This window comes from Nyctereutes procyonoides, unplaced genomic scaffold (genome assembly GCF_905146905.1).
Source record: "Nyctereutes procyonoides isolate TBG_1078 unplaced genomic scaffold, NYPRO_anot_genome, whole genome shotgun sequence".
NCBI lineage: Eukaryota > Metazoa > Chordata > Mammalia > Carnivora > Canidae > Nyctereutes > Nyctereutes procyonoides.
Genome location: NW_026575121.1, coordinates 7,470,679 through 7,485,482, shown reverse-complemented (window position 1 = coordinate 7,485,482; position 14,804 = coordinate 7,470,679). Strand labels below are relative to the sequence as shown.

Below are 14,804 nucleotides of genomic sequence, written 5' to 3'. Positions count from 1 at the left end.
AGAACCTTTGCACGTTCCTGCCACGGAGCACGTGGCTTGTGTCCCACGTCCAGGCCGCTTCTCTGGGGCCTGGGCAAGCTGGCCGCACAGCCGCCTGGCCAGGCCTCACTAGCAAGGCCCCAGCAAACACTGGCGCAGGAGGGCCCATGCGTCAACCCACCAGCTGGGAGGATGAAGTTAAACCTTTAAAACCTAGTCTGGGAGCTTCCCGGGGTGGCTCAGAAGTTTAGCGCTGCCTTTGGCCCAGGGTGTGATCCTGGAGTCCCCAGATCAAGTCCCACATCAGGCTCCTTGCATGGGGCCTGCTTCTCCCTCTGCCTCTGCCTCTGCCTGTGTGTGTGTGTGTGTGTGTGTGTCTCATGAATAAATAAATAAAATCTAAAAAAAAATCCCAAAAACTTAGTCAGGGGGGTGGTATTGTGGGGAGTACGCAGTACTCAGAAAAACACATTGCGCTTTCCCTGGGGCTTGCTGGTTCTGTTCCCTCCTCCGGCCCTGGATTTAGATTTAGGGACCTACTTTGGATCTCCCCCACCACACCCCCGGCATAAACAATGATTTCCTTGCTGTTTCCTAAAAACGCAATGCCTGCACACATGAGAATCACACGCAAGGGGATACACGCCCCCCCCCCCCCAGTGCTGTAAGCGCATCAGTGGATTGAGGTACAGAAACCAGGGAGCCAGTGCAGTACTTGGGCACCGTGACAAGTTCCTAAAATGACGGCTTCCGAAGAGCGGGGAGTGCCTCTGCCCGGCCCCCCAGCAGCTCCCGGAGAGGGGGGGGGGCGGGTTCCTGATGCTGGGACTCCCATGGGATAGCATAGTGGGCAGGTTTCAGATCCAATCCGTAAACTGCCTTTAAAAATAAGCCAAATTGGGCAGCCCAGGGGGCTCAGCAGTTTAGTGCCACCTTCAGCCCAGGGTGTGACCCTGGAGACCAGGGATCAAGTCCCACATCAGGCTCCCTGCATGGAGCCTGCTTCTCCCTCTGCCTGTGTCTCTGCCTCTCTGTGGCTCTCATGAATAAATAAATAAAATCTTTAAAAAACTTAGAAAAGTAAAAATGAGCCCAACAAAGAGCAGGAAAGCACCTTCCGATGTAGGCAGCTTATGTTCGTTCACTGCAACAAGTGGGGCAGCTCCCAAGAAACCCAGGCAGCAGAAGGGGGCCTCTGTACAAGGGGCCCCAGGCCACCGTGGGGTGCCAATCGCACACATGCCCTTGTGCAAGGGAGCTCACGCTCGCTCTTCTCCCCACAAGCACCTCAGGGTACAGAAAGTTCTCACTGAATTTTGCGACCTGTGCATAGGCAAGGATCTGGATACTTCCCCTGGGTGAGTGGGCTTACGGATCTACACACTCCTTCCCTCAACCTCCTTTCCCACTGAGGCTTCCATCCTATTCCATTCTTTCTTGGAAACACTTCTTATTTTTTTTTAAGAATCTATTTACTTATTCATGAACGAGAGAGAGAGGCAGAGACACAGGCAGAGGGAGAAGCAGGCTCCCTGCGGGGAGCCCGATGCGGGACTTGATCCCAGGACCCTGGGGTCACACCCTGAGCCGAAGGCAGACACTCAACCACTGAGCCCCCCAGGCGTCCCGGGATCACACTTTTTGTTATTTTTAATTTTATTTATTTATTTATTTTTTAAAACTATCTTACTTAAGAATAGTTGACACATGGGTAGGTTACTTTCAGGTGCATGACACCGTGACTTGACAACTGTATGCACTGTTCTGTGCCCAACATGGAAGCGTGGTCGCCATCTGTCACTAGGCAATGTTATTATGACACGACTGGCTATGCTCCCTATGCCGTACTTTTCATCTCTGTGGGCTCACACTTTTTAAAATAAAATGTCTTCTCTGTCATCCCCACTTCCTTCTCACACATAGGCAACCACTTTCACTGGTTTCTATCTTCTTCATTTGCATGTGTTTTTCTAAAATATATATTGTCGTTTGGGCAGTATGCATTTTTTATGTGATACCGTCGTATTTGTTATTTATGCTTTTACTAAGCCTCTTTTTTTTTTTTTAAGATCCGTCCATGTTAATGTGTACGTATCTACCCTGTTGCTTCTGAGAGCTGCATAATATCCTCTGGAGTGCACCCACCCAGTTATCCCTAATCCACTCTCCCAGGGTTGCAGTGGATCATGCCGGTGTGCATTACCTTATGCACCTGCAGGAGGATTTCCCTGGCATGCATATCCATCAGTGGCACCAGTGCCTCATAGGGTGTGCCTAGGATGTCAATTTGCCAAAGCTGCTCTACCGAACGGCTCTATAACCCACCCACCAGCAGTGTGCAAGAGCCCCTGTGTCCCACAGTCACACTAAGTGTTACCCACTCAGCTTTCTAATATTTGTCAGAGAGTTCTAATATGTGTCTAATAATATACAGATTCTTCATTAAAATTTTTTTGTACTTCTCTAACTCCTTGTGATTTTAAACATCGCATCATGTGCCTGCTAGCTGCTGAGGTTTATTTACACTTCTAAAAAGACTACTCAAGGGTAGTGGTTCTTAAATATGGGAAACTTTTTAAAAAAATGATTTATTTATGGGCAGCCCCGGTGGCGCAGCGGTTTGGCGCCGCCTGCAGCCTGGGGTGTGATCCTGGAGATCCAGGATCGAGTCCCACATCGGGCTCCCTGCCTGGAGCCTGCTTCTCCCTCTGCCTGTGTCTCTGCCTCTCTCTCTGTGTCTATGAATAAATAAATAAAATCTTTAAAAAAATGATTTATTTATTTTAGAGAAAGAGAGAGTGTGTGTGTGAGCTGGGGGACGGGCAGGGGGAGAGAATCTTAAGCAGACCCCCGCTGAGCATGGAGCCCAAGCCCAACACGGGGCTCGATCTCACCTCCCTGAGATCATGACCTGAGCTGAAACTAAGAGTCAGACATTTAACCAGCTGAGCTCGCCCCAAGTATGGGAAACTTTTCACAACAATCCTGATTCCTGGGTCCTCAAGAAGATCAATGAGCTCACTATATCTAGGCAATGATACCTTAAGAGAAAACAGCAACAACCTTAAGAGATAATTCTAATGTGCAACTGGGATGAAAACCACTCTTTCCTTTAACGCTCATTTAAACCCCATTCTACTACAGCGTGACTTCCATCCAGACTACCCTACTCACACTGTGTTCGCTGAAATCTCCGTTGCTTTTCTCCTGGCCGACCAGCATGCCAGGTTCTTTTCTTCTTGCTCCATGCCTTTTCCAGGTGATCCGTTCACACCCATGGCTTCAACTGCACATCTCATGTGCTTATACTTTAGAAGGCTGACTCTACAGCCTCTGCCTCACTCCCACTACTCATTAGATCCTTAACTTACAGTGTTTCAAACCCTATTATCACACCTCCCTTCCCCTGCCTGAGTCTGCTCCCCTGGAACCCAGAGTTAAAAGCCTGAAATCCACCCCAGCCCTTTCATCACCTTCATAATCTCCCTGCCCATTCCTCTGCCTTTTCTCCCATCCTCATGGTGATAGTTAAGGCAACCCTTTCCTCCCCTCTGGATCTGTTTGTTCCCCTGTCATTCGCCCTATGTTCCTCAGAGAGCTGGCCATCTAAAAATAAAAGTGCTCCCATACTTAAAAAATATTATTGGTTTGGCATTTTTCACAGAACTCAAATAATAATACTAAAGTGTGAATGGAATCACAAAAGACCCCAAATAGCTACAGTTGTCTTGGGAAAGAATAACAAAGCTGCAGGGACCAGGATTCCAGATTTCAAGATCTACTACAAAGCCATAGTAATCAAAACAGTATGGTACCAACCCAAAAACAGACACACGGATCAATGGTATAGAACAGGGAGCCCAGAAATAAACCCACACATATATGGTCAGTTAATCTACAACAAAGGAGGCAAGAATACCCAATGGGGAAAAGACAATCTCTTTAGTGAATGGTGTTGGGAAAGCTGAACAGCCAGCCACATGCAAAGAATGAAACTGTATCACTTTCTTATACCATCCACAAATATAAAAACTCAAAATGATTTAAAGACCTTAATATCAAAAAAAAATAAAGACCTTAATAGGAGACCTGAAACCATAAAACTCCTAAAAAAAAAAGGTAGTCAGTAATTTCTCTGTCATTGGCAATAGCAACATTTTTCTAGATAGGTCTCCTAAGGCAAGAGAAACTAAAGCAAACATAAACTACTGGGTCTATCCCAAAATAAAAAGCTCTTGCACAGTGAAGGAAATCATCAACAAAACCAAAAAGCAACCTACTGAGTGGGAGAAGATATTTGCAAGTGATATGGCTGATAAGGGGTTTGTGTTCAAAATACAAAGAACTTACCTAATTCAACACCAAAAAATGTTGTATGGCTAAAACTAATGTAACACTGTGTGTTAACTATACTTTAATAATCTAAAAATTCGGGATCACTGGGTGGCGCAGCGGTTTAGCGCCTGCCTTTGGCCCAGGGCACGATCCTGGAGACCTGGGATCGAATCCCACGTCGGGCTCCCGGTGCATGGAGCCTGCTTCTCCCTCTGCCTGTGTCTCTGCCTCTCTCTCTCTCTCTCTCTGTATGACTATCATAAATAAATAAAAATTAAAAAAAAATTAAAAATTCTTTTGGTTCCTCAACCTCTATTAGACAAAATCCAAACCACTGACCTCATCCTTCCCTAGTTGTGCCAGGTCCTTTCATGACTCTGTGACAAGCTCACTTCCCAGAATTCTGCTAGGCAGATTCCTATTCATTTTTAGGCCTATTCATTTCAGATGAGCACCACCCATGTGATGACTGTATACAATAAAAAACAGCTGCATCCAATAGGGAGCCGATACTCCTCACCAGGGCACACGGTTCGGCAGGGGAGTCAGGGCTTGATTCGATTCCCACTTGCCCATTTGGCCTGGTGCCTTTGTCTAGGGCAGAACCTGCAAAACCGTATGCAGTATCCTTGGGTTCTTCTGCAATAAAGACCTCCCTCAATCACCCAAGCAAAGTTAATTGTCCTAACGTCTTTGCTCCCAAAGCACGTAGTATACAATACTACCTGTCCTACATATCTCCCCAACTAGACTATATCCACCAGTGGTAGGGCCAGTAATTAGGGCGTGCCTAACACACAGGAGATGTTGAATGAATGAGTGAAGAAAGGAATGAATGCTTGCTCTGGTTTCCCCACTTCTATGGGATTAAGCCATGATCTAGTAGAAAAACAAAACAAAAAACTGCATACACAGGGACAAAAACCAAAACAACTACAATAACAAAAACTACCTGTGGGTCTGTCACTGGCTGATTCATTGTTGTAGAGATAGGGACACATAGGGACACATACGGACATATGGGGACACATTAGGATATATGGAGCTTTCAGAGAACGGCAGTTCCATGGAAGACATTTTCATTCATTACTCCAGCAGACCCATTATCCTTCTTAATCTAATGGGGACTATTTCTTAAAAGGCTTAGGCAATCCACTCAACGAATGTGTAATTCTGTGATTTCTTCTCCATGTTCCACCAAAAAAACAAACAAAAAAACCAAAACAAACAAACAAAAAAACAACAACAATAAACACAAAACAAAAAACCCAAACCACCACTAGAGGAAAAAGAAAATCAACACCCCCTAGACTGTCTTCTACATTCTTCCAGATTAATGTTTTCTTTTGTTTACAAAGCATAAACTCATGAATCTAATATTTATGTATGCAAAACAGTGGTGGTGAGTCAAAACTGCTGTTCTTCATTTGCCTCGATGTCCTGTAAAAACAATGAGGTAGTCTGAAACTAGATAATTTAAGTCAGCCTTTCCGGTTCTTCTTCACTTGAAATGTATGAGACTGTATCATCTCTTCTCTAGTCTGAATGTCTAAGTACGAAAATACCTCAATTACAGAAGTTCACAGGCAGCTAGAACTTAATCAGGAGAGTCTCTCGGTTGGATTGGCTGACTGCAGCATAATTTTAATTTAACATTGGAGAGTATGACATTAAACAGATGCACTATTACATTTTTTGGTGGTTACAATCGAGTGTGTTCCAATTAGACAATTATCCGTATGCCAATCAAGTGCGCACACTCTGGTGGACAATAGCAGGTAAATACGTGCCGTACCTGACGCATCTTGGTATTTCCAGGCCACCGATTTAATAGGATCGTTTGTAATGCTCTTTGGGGATGCAGACTTCAGTGTGTAATGGGTCTTTCTGTCTGACAAACCCAAAGAGCATTACAAATATTATTTGGAGCCCCAGAATAAGTGAGGTCACATTTCCATTTTTACAGATGGGCGAACTATGTGCGTAACAAAGGTTAAGTCACGAAGCCAAGGCCACACTGTCTGGGAGAGACCTACCACTTGCACATCTCAATTTTCCTGTCTTAAACCGTGGTTCCTACCCTGACAGCCACACCGCACTATCAGTTTAAAATGGAAATCAGGACATGCCAAACTTGGAATCGTCCTAGCAACAACGTCTACCTAAGGCATTCACCTCCACTTAAAAGCTAGGCTGGTGGAGACGTGCTTTTGTGTGTACTTCTGCGAACCCCGTGGTGGACTTAACTTCGCTTTTCAAACTGCAGCCCCTTCCTTGTCCTTTTTCCTTAAATTTTATAATTTTGCTATCAAGGTGAAGTTTTGATGTAGCTAGCAGGTTAGAAGGTTAGATTCCACAAAAGTCACAGACAATAGAGCAGATACTCTCTATATGAAGTGTACCAGCAACATCCCATTAGGAGCTGACACTCACAGAATTAGTGATAGCCCAGGGATCTCTGGCAGGATTGGTGAGCAGCTGGGCTGAGGTGAGGGTCAGCATCAAATTGGGACGACCCGTAAATAGCGCACTGATTTTAGGACAGCACAAAACACTCCAATAATGGCTATGACCAGTAGAGTCTCCCTAGGTATTAGGAGAATACAGGCATAGGGGATTCCATTTTGAATCAGGATTTGTTCTATTTATTAGAAATGAGCCACTGAATATTCATGCATAAAAATGTGGAAATACTGGAATCCATAGAGGGTCATCAATTTAAATTTAAATGTGTTTTTGCACTTTTGATTCAGTTTTAATAGATGTATATTCCATCTCCATAAATTTCCTGTAAATGAGATGCTCAGATCCTCCGTGGGGATATGCCTTTGGGGTCAGTAAAGTATCACCTAAGGAAATGAGGTCTGGGGACTTCCGAAGGCCGTGGCAGATGGGACTGTCTCTGCATCCACCAATCCCAGCGATTGTTTTACCACGTGGGCTACATGGCAAAGCCTGCGAGCATCCCGCATCACCCTGTCTGTGCAGCTGGTCTCCAGTCTGATTTCTCTATTTTTTAAAATATTTTATTTATTTTTTTTTGAGAGAGAGAACATGAATATGAGAGGGAGAAACAGACTCCCCACTGAGCAGGGAGTCCAATGTGGGATTTGATCCCAGGACCCTGGGATCAAGACCTGAGCCGAAGGCAGGTGCTTAACCAACTGACCCACCCAGGTGCCCTCATTTCTCTACTTTAGCCTGCGATCTGAACCCCACCCCAGGCCTGCTCTGCTAGATCCTTGTCCCCTTGTCCTTCCCTAAGGAGACAGGATGCATCCATCAACCCGTTCTCCCTTGGGGAGATCCTGCTACCCCAACACAGCCTACTGCTGCTTCTTCCCCCACACAGGTACCCTCCACACCCCTGCCCTCCCGATCCTGTTTTCATTCTCCCTGATTTCAGCCCCACTTAGGGAACGTCCTAGCCGTTGGTCCAGCGGATGAAGTCACCTGGGCCTGCTTTGCCTCTAGCCCCATGAAGCCTGAGCCAACCCCCACCCCCTCCATGGCTAGGGAAAGTTAGAGACGCGGAAAACCAAGTGCATATCATACCATTAGGAGCAAGGCTGTGCCTGAAGGCAAAGGTATCTAACAGCATTCCTGACAGAGGAGAGAAAGCTGGCTCAGGGGAAGGACAGTCATTTACTACCTGGTAGCAACAAGGTTCACTTTTCTCCTTGGGAGGTTGGGGGGGGAGGGGAGGAAAAAAAGAAAAAGATGGAATTGAACTAGTCTGAATTTTCTTGTCACACAAGGTGGTAAGACTACTCAAAATCTCTTCTAGTTTAAAATGTCATCTGCTTCCACCTGGGGATGAAACTGCACTTCAATTGACGGCAAGGTATGAGGGTGACCAAGCCCGTGGCCCCTTTTATCAACGGAGGGGCCCCCCCTCCGCCTCGGCCGCCGTGACCCCTGGGGGAGAAGCGTCTCCAGGAGAGAGCTCCACGGTTCAGATGACTGATAACGGGAACACTGGATCATAGAAATGAAATTGTGCTCTGAGCCTAATATCCTATTACACCAGGCTATACATATTTAATTCCTTGGGTCTTTCCTCATAAATCAATTCCTTCAGGCCCTTAATCTTGTCAATATCTTTTCTGATATTGAATTTTAAATGCCATTCTCATTGCCAGGCAGAAAGGCAAAGGCTCGCTCGTGATGGGATCAGGCTTTATTTACAGCCAAGGGACGCCTGCAGTGTGACCCTATTCCCTGACCCCACTGCCAGGATCCTAAGGTCGGCCAGAGCCAGACGGCCCAAGCCCAGGCCTCAGTGGGCTTGCTGCCCTCTCCTCGCTCAAGACCATGAACCCTGGGGTCATGACCACCAGGGTCCTGGGAGCCTGAGGCAGTTCTGGGAGACTGGCGAGAAAGTGGGTACTTCCAAGGGCTTGGGGCCTGGAGGGGGGTGTCTGAGACTTGGAGACATGGGGCACCCAGCCACCCCCATGGGGCAGGGGGTTCCAGCAAGGGTTCCCTTCCCTGAATGTATGAGGAAGGCTCTGACAGGGTGCCTATGTCTAAGCGAGATCTCCCAGGGCTGGGTGAAGGGAGGTCACAGGCTGTGGATTCTCTGGAGGAGAGGCAGTGCCTAACCCCGGGGAGCATGGGGGTTTCCAGGTTCCCAGGGGCTGGCCCCTAACAGTGGGGATCCCCCCTGCGGTTAGCGAGAGGGGAAAACCCACAAATCTGTGAGTCTTGCAAACTTTCCAAAGGGAAGAAGCAGTGATAAATAGAAGGCTTCAAGAGTGACCCAGAGGCCAGGAAACACAGGGAAGCTCGGAGATGCAGATTCGGGGGGCCCAAGTCAAGGGCCAAGCCCCGGGAGCTGTCTGCCCCAGCAGGGACTAAGCAGGGGCATCTGTACAAAATTTAACAATAAAAAAACCAAACTAAAGTCCAGCCATTTATTATCACTATGTACCAGCAATTCTGCACAAAATCAATGATAAAATACTCTTTTCCAGACAAAAATCCTTTGATCTAAAATTGCTGCTAAGATTTAATATATACGTAATCTTCAAATTAGCACATTTTCATTACTCTCCCTTTCACAAACGTACTCCGTGTAGAAACTAATTTGGAAGATGTCCAGTTTCTGCTCCCACTGCCAACCATCCCTGCCCTCCCCGCGTCTCGCCCACGGGGCTCGGCTACACGCCTTGGCTTTAGAATCACTGGAGCTCGCTTCAGGCACAGCGTCCCCAATCCCATTAGCAATACATGTATTCCTACATTTATACAGTAGATTTGAAATAAAGATAGCACAATTATTGCAAAGCCTCAGAGCTAGAACCTGAGCTACTTCAGTTCATTCCACAGGATCCGTGAAAGAATCACCACGTTTAAGATTTAGACAACAGAACTCGGTGTGAACCATGAGTGGACTTATTTTTCCTAAGTGCAAACTTCAGATGTTAAGTATTGCCGAATTACGGTAGTTTAAAAATTGAGACGCATTCTTTTTAAATGAATGGTTTGCTTTAAAACTAAAGGACGAATAAAGAAAATGTTGCATCAGTGGTACAATTAAGAGTTGTCTGAACTGTATCTTTTTCACTTGGTGGTATTAAAATTCACTTGTTTACTGGACAGTTATGTACATACCGTGTACTGTAATCAAAGGATCAAAGTTCAGACTGTTAGCTGGATTAAAAAAAAAACCAAACTACCAAATAGATGGTTGTGAGTTTTTTCTCCCCTTTCATAGTACCATTTAAGTTTTTGTTTCACAGGCATAATTATATATGAAAATCAAGAGGAAACTGTCACTGTCTGCGTTTCTTTCCTGATTGTTACTCACTTTATTTCATGATTATTATGGAAAATAATTTTGTCCTTTAGAGAAGAGGATGTTTAAAAAAGGACCCTTTCTGAGTTCAAATTACACGAAGCACCTCGCTGGCCAGCAGCCCAATATCCGGGCAGGAGAAGGAGATCATGACCCCGGCCTGCTGGGCGGGGGAGGGGAGAACAGGTTTCATCAGACACGGTTTTTAGAGACCATTTCTTTCACTTGAATATCCTTCTAGGAGGGGACTTGTATTAAAAACAGATACGTTTTGGCATTTTATAATCCTGTGGAGTTACTGGTCAAAATGCCCTATATCCTGAGATAAGGGAACATTATTATGATTATATATATATATACACACAAGCATTGGCGAAAAGGCAAAAAAGAAACCACTGGTCAGCATTTCAAAGGCTAGCATGGTTAGCTCCCTTGCTGTGTGACCTGCAGACCACATCTCCTTTCCTCTCACAACTGTCTCCTGAAGAATAATTTAACATTTGAAAAGCAATAGGTCAAATAATTTCTTGAATACTGACTACAGGAAAAGCAGATGCAAACGTGGTTCGGAAGGGTCTAAAACCTATTCCCCTTTCTTCACATGATTTTTCTTTCATTTTTTTTATAAAGATTTTTTTTTAATCTATTCATTTGAGAGAGAGCCGGAAAGAGCAGGAGCAGAGGGAGGGGCAGAGGGTGAGGGAGAAGCAGGCTCCCCACTCCCCGCTAACAGGGCTGGATCCCAGGACCCCAGGATCATGACCTAAGCCCAAGGCAGACACTTAACCGACTGAGCCACCCAGGCGCCCCGATTTTCCTTTTTTAATAGTGTGATGTGCAGGGTCATTTCGGCTTTCTAGTTTTCACTTTCTTCACATGTTAAATAAAGATAACAATACTCACCAGTAGGATACCAGGAGACTAAAGAACGTGCATTAAGTGTGTGAGGCTCCTTGAATGGCAAGGGGTACCAAGTTAAATCAAAGTGCTGCTATTATCTTCTTTGCAAGGATGGAGAGACGAAGACCTAGCAAGGTCAAGTGACTTTTAACTTACCGAGTGGGCAGTCCTGGGGATTAGTATTCAGAGAGAGAGGGCTGTGATTCCATCCCACCCCAGCCAGGCTGGTTGCCCTCCTTCAGCCAATTTTCAAAACACAGGGCCAGCCAACTTGAATTAACACCATTCAAGCAATTCACGAGGGAAGGCATCAAATGCTTTGCTGAAGTAGGAGTATATATCAGCGATAATTCTCTCCGTTGCCTTTGCTGGCAATTCCACTGCAAATGATAATCCAATTTGCTGGGACTTATTTATGCCTATCACTTTTTTTTGCAATTATATGAGATGGTCATCACCCTGGCCTCTGGGTACATGTACAGCTGTTAATGCAGAAATTTAAAATATTAACATGCTTCCCAGCCAGGTTGGCCCATTTACTTCAGACAAGAACTTGATTGAACAGCTGGGTCTTGCACTGTGCTCCAAAGGCCAATAGAGATTTGTTCTGTCTTTGCAGGGTTTATAACCCAGTCGTGATGAGAGCTTATAGCCAGAAAACCCTTTATGGGTGACTTTTGACCGAAGTCCCATGGCCATCTTTGGAGGTGGCTTATACAACGTGAACTGGGCCTCATTCAGTTTAGCTCCTGGAGAGCCAAACCATGCTCATTCTAGATTCATTAACGTCAGATGTTACCACCATCACTGACCTCCTTGATGGCAGTTTCAGGAAAGCAGCTTTTGACTTAATGGTTATGGGATAAGAACGTGTGTTGGGGTCTTAAGAGCTTTTACTCGAATCCTAAATGGTGAGGAAGTTGTAATGGTCTAACATGTCCTGCAGAAAAATGAAGCGGGAGAGTATAGCTGTAAGTCCTATCTCTGCATCAGCCATAGATGACCTAGGATGGAGAACTTTCTCTGCTGTGGGTCTAGAAGACCTCCGCCACCTACATTACTTACCCCCTGACTGACCACTGAACTTTAATGGAGCCAATTTATTCAATGATTACAATGTCTCCTCTGTTAACACAGGTTATTGTTTCTTTACAACCAGAAGAGGAGGACATCTGGGGGCAGGATGAGCATGAAGGATAGCACCCCCACCCTCGAACTTATTAGCACCTTGGACCTTTAGGTGCCACTGGGATAAGCTCTGCAAACAAACAGGTACATTCACCTATCACAGAAGAGGCGTGAGGTAGAGGAAGTCTGCTCGCTTCCCCAAAGTCTCCAAGTTATTTTAATGCATTTAGCCTGGTCTGGAAGCCTATGTTACAGGAGTCTTGTAACTGGGACCTTTGGAGGTCTCCCGTTTGCCCTTGTTCCCTACTGCAGGGCTGAGCTCTAGGTAGACAGGTGCGGCCAGGGCTGCAGAAAGGAGCAGCTTCCCCGAGGGGCTTTAACCACCACAGGTGGTCCCTGAAGGCAGCTCAGCCCTGGACCAGCTCAGGTTTTCTCTGTCTCTGAACTGCAGGCTGTATTTAAGGAAAAGGCAACAGAGGCAGCAGCAACAACAGAAAGCCTCAAGAAATCCTGTTACTGTGGAGGGGGGCACATATTCTCAATACCTGGAGCTGAATTCTATCTGATGAAATAAAATACAGCAATACAGCACCACCCATCTTGCATGGATCTCAGAAGTGCAGATAGAAAATTACCATTTTAAACCCATCCTCTCCGCTTCGGAAACATTAAATATAGGAAGCATTAAAGAGACGAGTTGGATTATTCAGACCTTTTTACAATAAATGGTATCAGCACGGTCGGTCATGAATGATAACAGCAAGAAAGGCTCCCAAGGTATAAAAATTAACAGAAATTAGGGCTGTCGGCTTTATACTTGATATCATCAGTCTGCCCCATGAAGGGCTCCTCCAGCCTCAGGGATCCTCTCACTCAGGATTGATGACTGCACGTCCTTTAACGTTACACGTGGAAGTCAGTCTGCCCGTGTCCTTGCTACGAAAATTTCCATCACCGGTTTGCTGAAGCCAGCTCAAAGACCCCTCCTGACAGTGGTGGCACAGAACAGATCGTCATCCACGTTAAATAACTAGTTGAGTGTGTATCCTAGAAACAGGGGATAATACCAAGGTGAGTGTTAATGACTTTTAATTTTTTGGAAGGAAAGAAGAGGGAAATCACATCTCCAGAGTCTGCTGGTAGGCTCTGTGCCGTCATCACTTTTCTGCTTCCAGATGACAATCTGACGATGGACATCATGATGCAAAGGGAGTCGTACAAAGCAGTCACATTCTAGTCCAAGTAATTATATCAGGATTAAGAAAGATTGTACCAGGATTACTCTGGGAAGGTCAAACAAATAAATAATCGCTTGTTTTGCCACTGAGTTCACTGTGGATAATCTTCAACCAGATAAGAGAGTTCTCTTTTAATCCGAGTTGTTCAATCTTCTTTTTTTTTTTCCTTTGGTTGTTTTGGTTTTAAGTCACAAATGGATATTCTCTAGCTATTAAACCGATCACTCTGTTAATGGGATATATTACATTAATAGACTTTTATAATATTGAACTAACCTTGCATTCTTGGGATAAATCCTATAGAGTGATTGATAAAATACCAGATTAAGTTAGCTTTTTAAAAGCAATTTTAAATCTATGTTATGTGAGATTGACTTATAACCCTGCCCTCGTCTTTTTTTTTTTTTTAAATTGTCCTTGCCCCTTTTTGGTATCAAGCATTCTAGCCTTATAGAATTCGTTGGGATGCATTTCCTTCTTTTCCATTCTCTGAATGAGTTTGTAAAAGATTGGTGTAATCCTCCTTGAATGTTTGGTAGAATTTGACCATAAAGCCATTTTGGGTCTGTTGCTCTGATGTTAAGATTTAATGATATTTAGGGACGCCTGGTGGCTTGGTGGTTTAGCACCTGCCTTCGGCCCAGGACGTGATCCTGGAGTCCCAGGATTGAGTCCCACCTCAGGCTCCCTGCGTGGAGCCTGCTTCTCCCACCACCTGTGTCTGTGCCTCATTCTCTCTCTCTCTCTCTCTCTCTCTCTCTCTCTCTCTGTGTGTGTGTCTCTCATGAATAAATATATAAAATCTTTAAAAAAAAGATTTAATGATATTTAAGATAATTTAAGATTAAGATATATTTAAAATTAATGATATTTTTAAAAATATTTATTTTAGAGAGAGAACATGTGCAAGTGGTGGGGTGGGAGGAGACACAGGGAAAGAGAGAGAGAGAGAATCTCAAGCAGATTTCCCATTGGGCGTAGAGCCCAACATGGAGCTTGATCCCAGGATCCTGAGATCACAACCTGCATCAAAATCAAGAGTTGGAGGCTCAGCCGACCATACCACACAAGAGTTTCAAGATTGTATTGATTTTTAATTATATGGGTCAGGCTTTCAACTTCCTCCTGATTTAATTTTTATAAGACTTTTTTTTCCTATAGGAATTTACCCATGTCACTGAAGTTTAAGAATTTGTCAGAAAGCTATTTCTGATTTTCCCATATCTCTGTAATCTTTCACATGTGTAGTTATACCTCGTTTTAATTTTTAATATTGTTTTTTCAGTCCTCTTTTTTTGCGATGGGTATTACCAAAGATTTTTCATTTTATTTGTCTTTTCAAATAAACAGCATTTAGTTTGATCTTCTGTACTGCATGACTGCTTGCTGCTTTAGTCACTGCCATCCTTGTTTTTATCCTTCCT

At 44.7% G+C, this 14,804-nt stretch overlaps 1 protein-coding gene across 6 annotated transcripts in view; it reads right to left on the bottom strand.

Moving 5' to 3' along the window:
* The window catches only part of ENOX1 (ecto-NOX disulfide-thiol exchanger 1), a 550,745-nt gene that overhangs the window by 64,010 nt on the left and 471,931 nt on the right, over nt 1-14,804 (bottom strand). The gene's annotated exons all lie outside the window — the stretch shown is intronic.